Genomic DNA, 15,438 nt, shown 5'->3' with positions numbered 1-15,438 from the left:
AAAATAAGATAAAACAAAACAATAAAATAAAATAAGATAAAACAAAATAATAAAATAAAATAAAACAAAACAATAAAATAAATTAAAACAAGATAAAACAAAACAAAACAATAAAACAAGGTAAAACAGGGGCGCCTGGGTGGCGCAGTCGGTTAGGCTTCAGCCAGGTCACGATCTTGCGGTCCGTGAGTTCGAGCCCCGCGTCGGGCTCTGGGCTGATGGCTCAGAGCCTGGAGCCTGTTTCTGATTCTGTGTCTCCCTCTCTCTCTGCCCCTCGCCCGTTCATGCTCTGTCTTTCTCTGTCCCAAAAATAAATAAACGTTGGAAAAAACAAAAAAACAAGGTAAAACAAAACAATAAAATAAAATAAGATAAAACAAAACAAAACAACAATAAAAAAATAAAACAAAATAAAATAAAATAAGATAAAACAAAATAATAACATAAAATAAAATAAGATGAAACAAAATAATAAAATAAAATAAAAACAAGATACAACAAAACAAAACAATAAAATAAAATAAGATAAAACAAAAAACAATAAAATAAATAAAACAAAATAATAAAATAAAATAAGATAAAACAAAACCAATAAAATAAAATAAAATAAGATAAACAAAACAAAACAATAAAATAAGATAAAACAAAACAATAAAATAAAATAAGATAAAACAAAAGAAAAAAACAATAATAAAATAAAATAAGATAAAACAAAATAATAACATAAAATAAAATAAAACAAAATAATAAAATAAAATAAAACAAGATAAAACAAAACAATAAAATAAAACAAAACAAAAAAAAACAATAAAATAAAACAAAACAAAATAAAATAAAATAAAAAGGTTTATAAATGTAAACACCCATAAAGCCTTCACCGCTACCAAGATCATGCACATGATATAATCCGTCTTACTTCAGGCCGCCGTAACACCACAGACTGGGGGGCTGAAGCAACAGAACTTTACTCTCTCACAGCTCTAGAGGCTGGGAGTCTGAACTCACGGTTCCAGCGGGGTGGGGTTCTCGTGAAGACCACAACCTGGCTTGCACACGGCGCCTTCTCGCTGTGCGCTCACGTGGGCTTTCTTCCGTGTGTGCATGGAGACAGAGCGAGATGTCTCTCTTCCTCCTCTCTCAAGGCCGCCAATCCTCTAGCATTAGGACCCTGCTCGATGACCTCATGTAATCTGAATGGCCTCCCCGCAGCCCTGTCTCCGGACAGTCCCATGGAAGGGTTAGGGCTTCCACGTGCAGACAATCCCTGACTTACAGTGGTCCAGCTTCCGATTTTTCAAGGGTACGATGGTGCGGAGGTGATACGCATTCAGTAGCACCTGGACTTCAGATATTGAGTTTTGATCTTTTTCTGGGCTAGCGACATGGTATGACCCTCTCTGGTGGCGCTCTGCAGGGTCAGTGAGCACAGCTCCCAGGCAGCCGCGCAATCATGAGGGTAAATCAGCGATACGCTCACGACCATTCTGTTTGTCACTTCAGTACGGTGTTCGATAACTGCTATGAAAGAGTCAACCCTTTGTCATAAAATGGGCTTGTGTTAGATGATTTTGCCCACCTACAGGCGAATCCAAGTGTTCTGAACACAGTTAAGATCAGCTAGCTAAGCCATGACGTTCGGTAGGTTAGATGCATGTATCCAACGCATTTTCAACTCACAATATTTTCGACTTACAACGGATTGATCGGGATGTAACCCCACCAGAAGTCGAGGAAGGTCCGTATGAATTTGCGGAGTTTGGTGGGGGGGGGGGGGGACGACACAATTCAGTCTATTGTAATGGTTAACTTTTCAAACCTGATAGCTTATCCAAGCACAGATTAAAAATTATGCTCCTTGGGGCACCTGGGTGGCGCAGTCGGTTAAGCGTCCGACTTCAGCCAGGTCACGATCTCGCGGTCCGGGAGTTCGAGCCCCGCGTCGGGCTCTGGGCTGATGGCTCGGAGCCTGGAGCCTGTTTCCGATTCTGTGTCTCCCTCTCTCTCTGCCCCTCCCCTGTTCATGCTCTGTCTCTCTCTGTCCCAAAAATAAATAAACGTTGAAAAAAAAAATTAAAAAAAAAATTATGCTCCTAGAAGTTGATTGTGGGACTATTATAATAGTGCAAAACCAAACCCGTTTAAATGCCCAACCATAGGAGAAAGTTCAATAAACCATGGTGCATCTACACACTAAGTTGTGAATGTAAACACGTACCTGGAGCAGGGACCCTGCACTTACCACGGGCTTAACAAGAAAGTGAAAAGCAACGGTTAGGAAGATTTTCTAAGGATGTGGAGAAAGGCTTAAGGTACAGTAACATGTGAAAAAAAAGCAAGATTTGGGGTGTCTGGGTGGCTCAGTTGTAAAGCGCCGGACTTCGGCTCAGAACATGATCTCATGGTTCGTGGGTTCGAGCCCCGCATCAGACTCTCCACGGACAGTTGAGAGCCTGCTTGGGATTCTCTCTCTCTCTCTCTCTGCTCCTCCCCAACTTGTGCACGCACACATGCTCTCTCTCTCTCAAGATAGTGAATGTTTTTCTTCACTTCCTAGTTCTTTAAAACAAGCACACACTGCTTTCATAAAGAGAAACATTACCTGTATTTGTGAATTGGAAGTGTTGGAAAACTCAGTGGCACAGGGATGGGGGAAGAGATAGCCAGTTGCATGAAAATGCCCACAAGTCTTTCAGAGACTAAGGCAGATGTCACAGGGTCTCACATGCGTGTGGTTTTGGGGTAATTGCCTTGGACTCCTCTGGCCTCAGTTTCCACAGCTATAAAATGGGTACCACCGTGGGTGCCTGGGGAGCGTGCTCTGAGATGAGTATGGGTCTCATTCCTCTTCTTCTGCCCCCGTCCTCACTGCTCCCTCTCTTGTCATCCATCGTCTGTTCTTTGTACTTGTGACTATCTCTCTCCTTTATCCGATGAGCTTTTATTGACACGGTTTGTTCCAGATTCAGACTAGCTTTTAGGGATGCAAAGATATTTTCCCTTCACCCTTGAGGAGGTGAAAAGGTCCACAGTGAGGCAGGGCCAGGCCCCTTCCCATGGTCATGACAATTTGGGGGCCCACTCACCTGCCAGGAAGGAACGGACCCACCCCTGTGGGCTGGCCCACAGGAGCCCCCCACTAGCAAGTTCTAGGGAGCTGCGAATGCCGTCGGTGGGTACGTAACTCTGAAGTCCCATGAACTCAAGAGAGAGCAGACATCCGATCCAGGCCCGGAAGGAGAAGCAGGAGAGAAATTGCAGGGAAGAAGGGCCAGCATTTTCTAAGGCCTGGGGTTTGACCCTTGTGTGTGCCATGTGACTTTTCGAGATGGGGTGGAGCATAGACTGTGAAGGCAGTCCTGGGAGATGGCTGAGTAGGTCTACGGCTGCAGCTCAAAGGACTTGGTAGGTGAGACTGAGAAATTACAGCTTTAACCCAAAGGCAGTGGGGAGCCATGGAAGGGTTTGTGCAGGGGGCAGCACCAGGCAGGCTTCTTTAGGCAGATACCTGTGGCTCAGTCAAGAGCATGACGCTGGAGAGAGAGGAAAATGAGAGAGGGCAGGTTCAGAAGCTGTTTCCTAATCTAGGGAGGCCTGTGGGGATGGGGGGTGGTGGACTCCAAGAGACATGAAAATGTGGGTCGGGAGGGAGCGGAGTGTGTTGAGGGTGCCTGATGGGCTCCTGGGGTGGGTGGTGGCTGTGGATGACAGGGGTCCCTTCGGAGCCAGGAAAGGCTTGAGGAGGGATGGAGGAGGGGCAGAGGCAGGAGAGGAGGAGGGGACAGGAGGAGAAGGAGAGAGAGGAAAGAGAGGAGGGGGAGCAGGGAGATCAGGGGCTGAGGTGAGAGAACTCTGCCCAGAGAGTTCAGGAGCCTCTTGTCCTTGCCCTTGGGCGACCTTCCCTGCCCTTCAGAGGTCCTGCCAGGTTTAATAAAGGCCTGTGATGTGCAGAGACTATCAATTACAGAGATGAGTTTATTTTGAAGTCCAAGAGAGGAATGGCTGTGTCTCGACCAGGTATGTGTTTATACCTCCAGGTCAGCGATGCCAGAAATAAACCCTTTGTCATGGCCTCCAAGCTGAGCCCAGGCCCCGGAAAGGTGTGGGGCTGCGATCAACCCTCCAGACCCTGGCTCATGGGGGAAGGGGCCACACTCACCTATGGGAGCCTTCCTGTATCCCAGGCAGTGACCACAGATCTGGTCAGCACTGAGGGGAAGGGGGGCTCCCCAGGGGACTGGGCCTTTGCTGGGGACTGGAATCGGGCAGTCCTGGGGGCTATATATGCGCTGGCGTGGCCGGGAGCTGCTGTCGAAAGGCGTATCAGTTTCCTGACGATGTTGTGACAGCCACACGTGGGGGTGGGGCTTCAAACAACAGCAAACGTTCTCACCGGAAGTCCAAAATCAAGACCGGAAGTCCTCAAAATCATGCCCTCCGAAGAATCGAGGCAACAGCCCTTGCTTGACTCTTCCAGCTTCCGGTGGTTCCCAACATCCTTGGTTTGCAGATGTAACGCTCCGGTCGGTCTCTGCCCCTGTCTTCACACGGTGCTCCGTGTGCCTCTGTATCTCTTCTGTTCTCCTAACGGCACCCGTCATGCTGGATCCCGGCACAACCCGTCCAGCACGGCCTCACATCTTAATCCCCTCTGCAACGACCGTGTTCCCAAAGAAGGGCCACATTTGCAGGTTCCAGGTGGACATGCATTGGGCCGGGGGAGGGGGGACACTATTCGATGCAGGCACACTGTGAACGGTCCCGCAGGACGCAGACTGTCATCTGAGACGGGCGGGGTGCTGGCCAACATTAGCTGCAAGGCTCAGAGCGGGAGGCCGGATCTGGAGGCCCTGAGAGGCCACGCAAAGAGGCTTGGACCCAACTGCAAAATCAATAAACACACATCCCCTTTCCCACGGAGCACAGGCAGAGGTCCCCGCGAGCAGCAGTCCCTGGCAGCATATGGCGGGAGGGACCTGAGTTTTTCTCTCTGGAGGGTCATCTGGATTCAAGGGGCTCCGGCCTCATCCTCACTGACATGTCTGCAGCTCTCCAACACCCCACAGATTCTTTCCGCGGCAGCAGTCAGGGCGGAGTAATGTGACCAGACCAGAGGCGGCTCCCTTTTCTGGAATCTGGGACTGACTTCCTTCTCCCTGCGGGGACTCTGTCTCCGGAGGGCGATGTGGCCGCTGCCCTCCCCCCGAGGAACACCCCCTACCTTTGTCAGCCCGGGCCTGGTTCTTGCCATCCACGCCTACTTGGGCTCCCTAGGGGAGCACAGGCCCTTGGGGTCCTGCGTGAGGCCCGGCTCGGAGGGCCCCGTGCGGAGGCTGGGAAGGCAGAACGTTTGTTTCTTGTTTCCAGCGTGCCAAGCGTTCATTTTGACTTGATTTGAGGCCTCCCAGTCACCGTGTGCCGTGACCTTGCTTATCCCCATTCTACCGAGGCGGGTGCTGAGGGCCAGAGAACTCAGGTGCTGGCTAGTGAGCCGCATGATGGTTAATGTTATGCGTGAACGTGGCCAGGCTATGGGCCGGCTTGTTTGATCCAACACCAGTCTAGGGGTTGCAGTCAAGGTTACACTTTAGACTCGATGAACATTTAGATCCGTGGACTTTGAGTAAAGGAGATGAGCCTCCACGATGTGGGTGGGCCGCACCCAATCAGCTGAAGGTGTTGAGAGCAAAGCCCGAAGTTTCTCAAAGAGGAAGGAATTCTCCTCAAAGACCGCGTCACAGAAACCCCGCCTGAGCTTCTGGCCTGCGGATTTTGGTCTCGAGCTTGCGACATCAGCTCTTTCCCGCTTGCCGGCCCGCCTTACGGATTTCGGAGCTGCCGGCCCTTAAATCGCATGAGCCAGTCTTAAATCTCTTCTCTCTGACTCTCTCTTCAATCCCTTTTCTCTGTCTCTCAGCCCCTGCAGTCGGGGCTCTACCGGCAAGAAAGCAGTGGTTCAGCTGTTTGACACCCAGCTTCTGTCCGCCTTCCCGCCTGCAGGGCCCCTCTGAGTGAGCCAAGCAGGCACACAAGGGTCACGTCCACACCCGCGCTGAGCACTCTGTACTCCATGCACAGCGTCAGCGTTTCAGCATCACCTGGGAGCTGGTTAGATTTGCGGGTGAGAAATCAGAGCCCAGCCTTGCTGAATCTGGAACAGCATTCTAACAAGGCTCGTGACGCACCGCAGAAGTGGCTTTTTCATCCCATTCGCTGCCTCCCCCTCCCTGCTTCCGCACACAGTAGGCACCTCGTGGATTGCGGCCGGCTGATGGGTTGGTCTGTGTCTAGCCCCTGATATTTAGAACTGGCTGTTCCATCCACTGTGTCTTTTATTTCTTGTCCAGACTTCTTTGTGTGTGTGTGATCGATTATACATAGACTTTGCCATTTTAACCATTTTTTAAAGCGTATTTATTTTGAGAGAGAGAGAGAGAGACACAGAGCACACGAGTTGGGGAGAGGCAGAGAGAGAGGGACAGAGAGAGAATCCCAAGCAGGCTCCGCACTGTCAGCTCAGAGCTCGAGGCAGGGTTCGAACCCACGGACCAGGAGATGGTGACCTGAGCGGAAGTCAAGAGGCAGGCACTCAACGACTGAGCCACCCAGGCGCCCCACGATTTTAACCGGTTTTAAGCGTATACTTCAGTGGCGTTAAGCCCATTCAAGTGTTGCGCAACCATCCCTACCCTCTGCTTCCAGAACTTTCTCATCTTCCCAAACTGATGCTCTAGCCCCATTAAACACTCACTTCCCGTGTCCCCTCTTCCCCTTGCCCCCCGCACCCACCATCTACTTTCTCTCTATGCATCTGACTTCTCTGGGGACCCCATATAAGTGGAGGCATGCAGGGTTTGTCCTTTTGTGACTGGCTTAATTCACTGAGCACAATGTCCTCCAGGTTCGTCCATGTGGTAGCAGGTGTTGGACTGTCCTTCCTGTTTAAAGCTGATGGATTAGACCACATTGACTTATCTATTCATCTGCTGGTGGGCATTTGGGTTGTTTCCAGCTTTAGGCTATGGTAAATAAGCTGTGAATGTGGGTGTGCGAATCTCTGAGTCCCTGCCTTCGATTCTTTGGGTGCATGCCCAGTGGCATTGCTGGGTCACATGGCGATTCTGTGTTTATGTTCTTATGGACTCCTCGTACTATTTTCTTCAGCAGCTGCCCTGTTTCATCACCTTACCAGCAACATACGAGAGCCCCATCCTCCACACCCTCACCAGCAATTACTTCCTGCTTTTTTTTTTTTTTTTGAGTTTATCTACGTATTTTGAGAGAGACAGAGTGCTAATAGGGGAGGAGCAAAGAGAGAGGGAGAGAGAGAATCCCAAGCAGGCTCCACACTGACAGCGCAGAGCCCGACGCGGGCTTGAACTCACAAACCACGAGATCACGTCCTGAGCCGAAACCGAGAGTCGGAGGCTCAACCTACTGAGCCCCCTGGGTGCCCCATTTTTTTTTTTTTTTTTGAAAGCAGCCATCCTGACTGACGGGTATCTCATCGGGGCTTTGATTTCAGACTCCTTCTCACCCCTGGTGGTCCACGCCAGATGAATGAATGAATGAATGAATGAATGAATGAATTAGTGGAGAGATTTTCGGGTGAATTCCGTAGCCAGGCTCGGTGAAGAAGCACCTGCCCCCCATCAAGCTGATCGCCCCTCTGCATTTTACTGTGGTTCACGCAGCTCCCAGCTCCTGGCCAGGAGAGCAAATGCCATTCACTCCCTTCACCCTGGAGCCCGGGAGGAGCTGCAGGGTGAGTGTGGTCTGTGGCTAGCGGCTACCTGAGTCAGTGACCGAGGGACTGTGATTCGGTGAGGGCTCTTCTCCCATGTTGCAATTTTTTCCCCAGGGTATCCGTAATTTCCCTGGCAATTCATGCTGTAGGGCAGTGTGTGTGTGTGTGTGTGTGTGTGCAGTATGATTCCCCATAGCAGCCACCGTGGCTCACAGCGGAATGAGTTGAGCACTGGCTTTGCGCTCAGACATGCCGGGACGTAAGTTGCAGCAAGATGATGCGATCTCCCTCGGAGGAGGCATCGGGCCCCTGGCAGCTTTGGATTCCTCTTAGAGTGTAGACTGGGGACGCCAGGACCCTCGTGGTCTGATGCTTCTGGTACTGAGTAATAATATTTATCTGCTACCTTGGTGCTTTACGTCTATCAGTTCATTTGAGCTGGGTGCTTTTTTCTCCATTTTTAAATTTTCATTTACTTGGTGTTCATGTTTATTTAATTTGTTTTAGGGGGAGTGCGAGCAGGGGAGGGGCAGAGAGAGAGGGAGAGAGAATCTCAAGCAGGCTCTGCGCTGTCAGCACAGAGCCCAGGGCGGGGCTCGAACTCCCCAACCGCAAGATCATGACTTGAGCTGAAGCTGGATGCTTAACCGACCGAGCCACCCAGGCGCCCTTCCCTGTTTTTTAGATGAGGAAACTGAGGTTCCAGGGGATAGACAACTTGCCCAAGGTCGCGCCAGACCAGCTGCAGTCCAGCCCCCGATGCTGTGCGGCCGCAGAGCCCGCGGGCTTGACCGCCGCGTGGCGCCTGGAACAGGGGTGCCCGTGACCTTCGCAGCAAACCTATGAGGCACAAGCTGTTAGATCTGAGGCTCAGAGAGGTTGAATGACTTAGCTCAAGGTCACACAGCTGGACTGGGATTCAACACAGATCGCTCTGACGCAAAGCCCAGTCTCTCAGCGCCATTCAGGAGCCCTGAATGACACATGGCGGCCATCATTGTTGGGAGTGTTTACCCCAGTGGGGTAACCGGCCTTAAGAAAAGTGGCATTGACCTGCACAGCCTGGCGGCTTCCCCGCTGCCCTCCAAGATTTCACGTTCACCGGAGCCTCCGTGGCCCCGGGGCGGGGGGCGGGCCGGCCCAGGCACTGAAGGTGCAGAGAGCCCCCTGCCAAGCGGCCCGGGGCGGGATCACCCCCACTCTGGGCTGGAGAGCCTGGAGCCTGTCCCGCCAACAACCAGCGGCCCCCCCTCCCGCCCTCTGGGAGTTGTCACGGCAACCGCGTGGGCATCTCAGAGGCGTCTCCTTCAATAATCTGGGCCTCTGATCTCCGGCAGGCCTGTAATGAAGGGACAGTTTGTTAGCGCTGACATAAACATTGGGTTACCCTACTTCGTGTCCTTTAAGAAGTCAGCTCAAGCCAGCCGACAGCCAAGCAAACCGTGAAGATATTTATTTGTTCAGCTTCCTATGTTGAAAACCAATGTTTATCGGGCCAGGGTTGTTTTTTTTGTTTTGTTTTGTTTTTTCTTTCTGTAATCATTGATTTTCTTTTGTCTTTTTTTTTCTTTTTCTTTCTTTCTTTCTTTTTTTTTTTTCCTTTGGTAAGGAAATAACACTATCTCAGAAAGCGATCACGTCCTTTTTGCTTCCAGTCAACCCACAGCTAAGGCGAGCAGACTATCAGCGTCTGATCTCAGACACAGGAGATACCATTTGGGCGGACTGTCGGGTTGATGGAGCTCTTTCTTGGGCCTCGCTGCTTCGGTGATACATCAGCTCTGAGAGGAAGGCAGAACATCCACTCTTGCTCCCATGGGCAGATGTAGAGGGGAGAATCAGAGAGGTTTAGTCACATAGTCAAGGTCACACAGCCGGTACATGATGGAGGCAGGACAGGAACCACCCAAGGCTTTCGATGAAGGATCCGGAGCTGTCTCTGCTCCCCTGTGTCCTGCTGATTTGCCATAGGCTGTCTCGAAGGGACGGAACGTTGTTAAACCCCAAATCTGCAGTGCCGACCAGAGGGGAGTGTGTGACCTAGATGGCTCCACGGTTTTTCAATCTCATTAACTTGATGATGTTTTGGGGAAAAGGAGCGATAAGAGCCAGTGGCTTCATATTTCTTCTTCTTCGCAAGACGGGCCCTCGGTCAGGGCTCTGGGGTAGGAGGGAAGGCCGCAGATCCTAGGAGCTTGGCAGTGTGTGTGTGAACGAGGTCTCCCAGCCAGGGATTTAGGGTTCCTCCGTCGGTGTCTGGTTTCCATCACTGGGCCCCTGGGTTGGCAAGGTGCTAGCCTTTGCTCCACTGACCGTATGACCTTGGGCAGGTTCCTTAACCAGCCTGAACCTCAGTTTTCTCGTCTGTAAAATGGAGCTGACAACCCCATACCCTTCTCACGGGTCAGGATCCCGCGTGGGGAGCAAGAGAAAAGCACTTGCCAAACACTAAACGTGTTTCGTTCTCAGGCGGCACCACCGCGATGAAGAAAGGACCCTGGCTCAGGGTCAGAGGTGCTGATTCCGAGTCTACATGAGCTGCACGACTGAAGTTACCTCTCCGGGCTTCTACTTGCTCCCTGCCAGACGGGAAGGCAATCCTCGGCGGCGACAGCAGCCGCTACGAGCTCCTTGGCTCATCCAGCGATTGCCCTGAGCCGGAGCCCGCATCCTGATCCTGCGCCGTGCGTTTGAGGCACCATCTCTTACAACTCGCTGGCCACATGTAGCCATTTTACAGAAGAGGAGAGCGAGGCTCGGCAAGGGTGAGGAACGTGTGGGAGGTCCCCGGCGTCCTAGGCGGCGGATCTGAGATTTACACTCACGCCTGTCTGATTTCTCTTGCTGGCCACGGTGGGAAGCAAAAGCGGTGTGCTCCCGGGAGGGGGGGTGAGCAGCCCCATTTCGTCACAGAGGGATTCGCCAGCGCCTTCAACTCCTGCCTCCTCCGACTTGGGAGGCTTCTCTGCCCACCCCCCGGTTAGATGTCACAGGACACCCCCCTCCCGACTTCCAACAGAACGAGCCAGCCCTTCCAGGGGGGAAAGCATCCTGGCCCCGGCCCGGCAGCAGGGGGTGGGGGGCCGGCCCCCTTCCTCTCAGAGCCTGTTTGTGCGGGAGCCCGGTCCCCAACTGTCCCCTGGGGTCAGATCCATCACGCCACGGCTCCACTCGATCAGGCGTGCTCAGCCGGAGGGTCAAGTGGCCCATCGCTGCCGGGCGCGGGGAGCCCATCACAGCCATATTTAATTTAATTAAGGCTGTCAGCACTATTGATTTTGGCGGTTTCAATTACTAGCCTGTTATGGTTTCTGGATCAAGTGATCTGTGATGGGTCCTATCAGCAAAGACACACATTGAGGAGAGGGCCCTTCATCTCCTTTAAAACCTGACACGTCCTGCCACGGGCCATAAGTTATTGCTTTTATCCAGCCCAGGTCCCCTTCCCTTCCTCATAATTAATTTCTCATTAGACAGCTCTTTATTGTTTAATTTGTGCAGTTTATAATCAAATTGGGCACATTAATTGTCGTTGAATTTAAGGCTAATGAAAAATAAAGGTTTTCAATAACTTAGCCTTCCATTACTCCCGACAAGATAAAATAAAGCGCTGGGAGAAGTGTCAGCTTTGTAAATTATAAATTAGGTTTTTTAAAGAGCATGGGCATTTAAAGAGCAGTTATCACACATTTAGTAATTATAAATCCTATGCTGCAAAACAATTATTAAGATATAATTATGCTGCTTTACTCTTAGGCAGCCCGGCAGCCGGTTCAGGGCCTGATGCCTCGTGGCGGGAGGTGGGGGGGATTCCGTTGGGTTTGAAGAGGGAAGAGACACCAAGGAGGGAGCTGAGTGGGCACACCGGGAGCCCGGGAAGCATCGCTACTTTTCACTGAACCGTTTGATCCGGAGGATACATCCAGTTTCCCTTCCTGGGCACGTCTCGGTGTCCTTTCGATCTGCGAGAGGCTGCCCAGGGCCCGTGGGTGTGCCCAGCCCGTGCGGAGTCCTACAGACTCCGCAACGGAGCAGATGGGGATGGCACTGTCGCACGCACGCACAGACGAATGGACTCGTAGGTCCCTGGGAGCAGTGGGATCCGCCTGTGGGAGGGATGGATTCGCCTGTGGGCGTGGCCTCCACTAGGAGGCGCTACTCGAGAGGGGGGTGGGTCTTCCTGGTGGGAGAGTGGCGAGCGCGCAGGCAGGCTGAGGTCCCAGTGTGAGATGGCCTGGGGTAGTCCACACAGCCATTCCTCGGGAGGAAAAGAAAATCTGCGGGTGGGGTGGCGGGTACAGGGCCAGGAGGTCATCACGGAAGGCCCAAGGCTGAAGGGATGTGGGTGGGGTGGACGGTGACCAGATCCCAGACAGGTCACTGGGGAGACCCCGGCAGCTGAGCGCCTGCTATGCACCATTCGCTCTGCTGAGCCCTGTCGTGTGACATTGTCTCCTGTAATCCATCCACCTTGCTTGGGCGTGTGGTCCCCCGTTTTGCAGACAAGGAAGCTGAAGCCTGTAGAGGTCAAGTCGCCCACCTTCCCCCGCCCCGCCCCGCAAGGCCACACGGCTCCTAGGTGGAAGCACTGGAATTAAAGCCAGGGCCTCCTTCGCACTCTGCCGCGTCGCACCTGCTGCTCCAGGAGTGTCTGTGGCACGCAGGGAGCGATGACAGGCCGTAGGACGAGCAGGTGAGGCAGACGGGGTCCAGCCCTTGCAGTGATGTCTGGGAGCTGGGTATGTCACCGGAACCCAGGAGGATGGACAGGAAGAGACCAGGGGGACACGGAAGATGGGCTGGTGCCGAGCAGAGCGCTGAAGAGCCTACGTGGTCCACTTCTGACTGGCGGGTTTATGCTGCGAGAAGAGACCGGTGAGCCCATCGCTCAGCGCCCCCGCGCCTGGCCCTCGGGACCGCGGGTAAGGAGCACAAGAGAGGGAGGCTGACAGATCTCCAAAGCAGGGTGCAGTGGAGACACGTGCACAAGACATGTGCAAGTTGGCCAGCGGAACAGATGTCTTGGGCCCCTAGAAGGGTCCCCTGGGAAGAGATTGGAGATGACCCCTCCGAGAAGTGACATTCCAGCTGTAACACCAGGGATCTGCAGGGAGCTCGGGTAAAACCACAGAAGGGGTCCATTTCTAATCCCATCCCATGGCAGAGCGGGGCCTCTGAGAATTTGAGGCGCTGGGCCCGCCCGGGAGGCCTTGGATAAGCCGCTCACCCTGTTTGGGCCTCAGTTTCCTCGTGTGTGCAACTGAGAGTCGCTAGCTACTCTAGATGATCTCTTGGTTCCCTGCGCATGGGTTGGAGGTCTTTGAGGTCCCCCGGGGTCTCCAAGACCCCTGGGCTGGGGGACTGGGAATTCTCTGGTATGGTTGCCCACCAGGACCTGTCATCTCTGTTTGGAGACATCTGGGTGTCCCCACCTGAAGGATTAATTCTGCTGTGCCTGGGCTGTCGCACGCAGACGTACACAAGGCGTCTCTCCATCTCCTTCCCGAAAGTTCTGTTGCTGGACCAGCCCCTCCCTCTGTTTCCAAACAGGGAGTCGGCAGTGGGGTGGGGAGCAGACCAGCGTCTATTGTGCCCCACCTCTGCTCTGCGGGACAGACGGACAAAGCACCTTTCTCTCTCTAACCACTTCATCCTTCCAAGTGCACCTGCACCTAGAGACTTTTGTCCCCCCCCCTTTTTTTTTTTTTTTTTTTTGCAGGTGGGGAAAGCAAAGTCGGTGGCCAGCAGGGAACGGAAGGCAGTCTGTCCACTTCTCGCTGTCAGACTGTCCCCTTCATGACCCAGGAGCCCGACAGGAGGCCCTTGTGAGAAATTTCTATTAGGCCTCCGTAAAAGCTCTCCTCTGGAGGGAGTGGATGGCTTCCAATAACCACTCGCCCGGCACCCTCAGCTTCCAGGCACAGATCATAAAGATGTCTCCCTGCCCTCTAGAGACCGAAGGCTGGAGTCTGCAGGAACATTCTGTGGGGATTCAGATCTCCTAGGAATATTCCACAAACAAAGCTATCAAATAAACAGGTATCATTTGTTGGTTGTGATGCTTGTAAGGGGTACACTTGAAACACGGTGAGTGTCAGTGTCCTTAGAAAAAGTGGGGACGGCCGTGTGCTTTTCAGGGGATGCCTCCTAGAATCACATCCAATGACTCACCTGAGCGTCCTGGTCTGGCATCGGGCCAGGACGCTGCTCTAGGAGATGCTGACGGCAGCTTTCTGCCCACCTGCTCGGGGACAGGTTTCTGGACACCGGCACCGCATCCCAGCCTTACAGATGAACCGCCGGAGACTCATGGGGGATGGATCCCACGCATGACAACTGGGGGCAGACGCCAAATCCGGGCTCTACTCCAGCACTGTGAGCCCCCTCCCCCCCCCCCCTTGTAGTGAGGGAGTGACAGAGAAAATGCCGAATACCAGGTAGGGTTCCAGGGATTCCCCCCTGAGTCAAGAGCGGATCCCTTCCTGGGGAAGAGAACCTTGGCTAATCTCAAACCCACGCAGGCCCCACGTGGTTTCCACGGTGGTTTTCCATCCACTATCTGCTGAGAACAGAGTGGATTCAAGTGAATACATCATTGTGGAGCACCTACTGTGTGCCAGGCACTGGTGGGCAAGGGAGCCACGGTCCTGTTCTGAGGAGAGCACAGGCCTTGGGAGGCGGAAATCAAAAAGGTCCGTGGAGAAGACGGGTCTAGACGGGGACAGACAGCACGTAGAGCCAAGGCCCGAGGAGTCTGTGAGGAGGAGCGTCACCTTTGAGGCCAACCACCTGTGTGGCCACAAGCAAATCGTTTCACCTCTGTGCCTCAGTTTCCTCCTTGGAAAATGGGCCAACAGCAGCACACGTGGTCGTCGGGTTGGCTGGAGGCTGAAGTGGGGAGTGACACGTGTGCTGCCTTGGGCTGCTGTGCAGAGGGGACAGGGGACAGGGAAGGGAGCGAGGAGACAAAGTAGGAGTTGACCACACTCAGTGGTGCTGGTCTGGAACAGACCGGCTGAAGAGAGTGAGGGAGTCGGCCGTGGAAGGGAGGGGAACAGTGTTGCAGCAGAAGGAACAGCGTGCGTGAAGGCAGGAAAGAGGCTGGTTTGTTTGGGAAACACAAGGCCGTATGGTTGGAATGAGTGAGGAAGAGGGCCTTAGGGGGTGAGGTCCGAGGTACAGGCAGGGGGCAGAGTCTATAGACCCTGACAAAGCGGTATAAGGAGGTTGGGTTTGATCCTAGATAGTGAGAAGCCATTGTATTTTTTTTAATTGAAATATAATTCCTGCACCCGTCCCCTTATTTTAAGCAGGGGATGCTGGAAGACTGTGGCGATAGGCAGTCAAGGCGGCCCCACGATCCCCACCCCCGACTCTTGTGTATTCCCCTCCTCCCGAGTGTGGGAATAACCTGTGACCTCCTTCTAACCAACTGAACATTCAAAGCTGATGAGGAATATACCTGATTACCTGTATGTGATCCGCGTACGTAAGATTGTAACATGCACCTTGCTAAGCGGCTCCCCCCCTGCTGGCTCTGATGAGGCGTGCGTCCATTTTGGGGAAGCCCAAGTTTGGGCAGGGACCTGCCGACGACCTCTAGGAGCTGAGGACAGCATCCAAGCTCCAGTCAGCTAGAATCAGAAACCCTCTGTCCTACAACCATAAGGAACTGAATTCTGCCAATAATCGCA

General features: G+C 52.9%; 1 long non-coding RNA gene across 1 annotated transcript in view; it reads left to right on the top strand.

Moving 5' to 3' along the window:
- Positions 1-13,852, top strand: part of LOC121034423 (uncharacterized) — a 23,993-nt gene extending 10,141 nt beyond the window's left edge. The window contains exons 2-3 of the long non-coding RNA XR_005792441.1: positions 10,214-10,469; positions 13,464-13,852. This is a non-coding gene — a long non-coding RNA (uncharacterized LOC121034423). The remainder of the gene's footprint in view (positions 1-10,213; positions 10,470-13,463) is intronic.
- The last annotated feature ends 1,586 nt before the right edge of the window (positions 13,853-15,438 follow it).

Source organism: Herpailurus yagouaroundi, unplaced genomic scaffold (assembly GCF_014898765.1).
Source record: "Herpailurus yagouaroundi ecotype Mexico unplaced genomic scaffold, PumYag 28, whole genome shotgun sequence".
Lineage (NCBI taxonomy): Eukaryota > Metazoa > Chordata > Mammalia > Carnivora > Felidae > Herpailurus > Herpailurus yagouaroundi.
The sequence above is the reverse complement of the archived record's forward strand: the minus strand, read 5'-3'. Positions and strand labels throughout refer to the sequence as shown.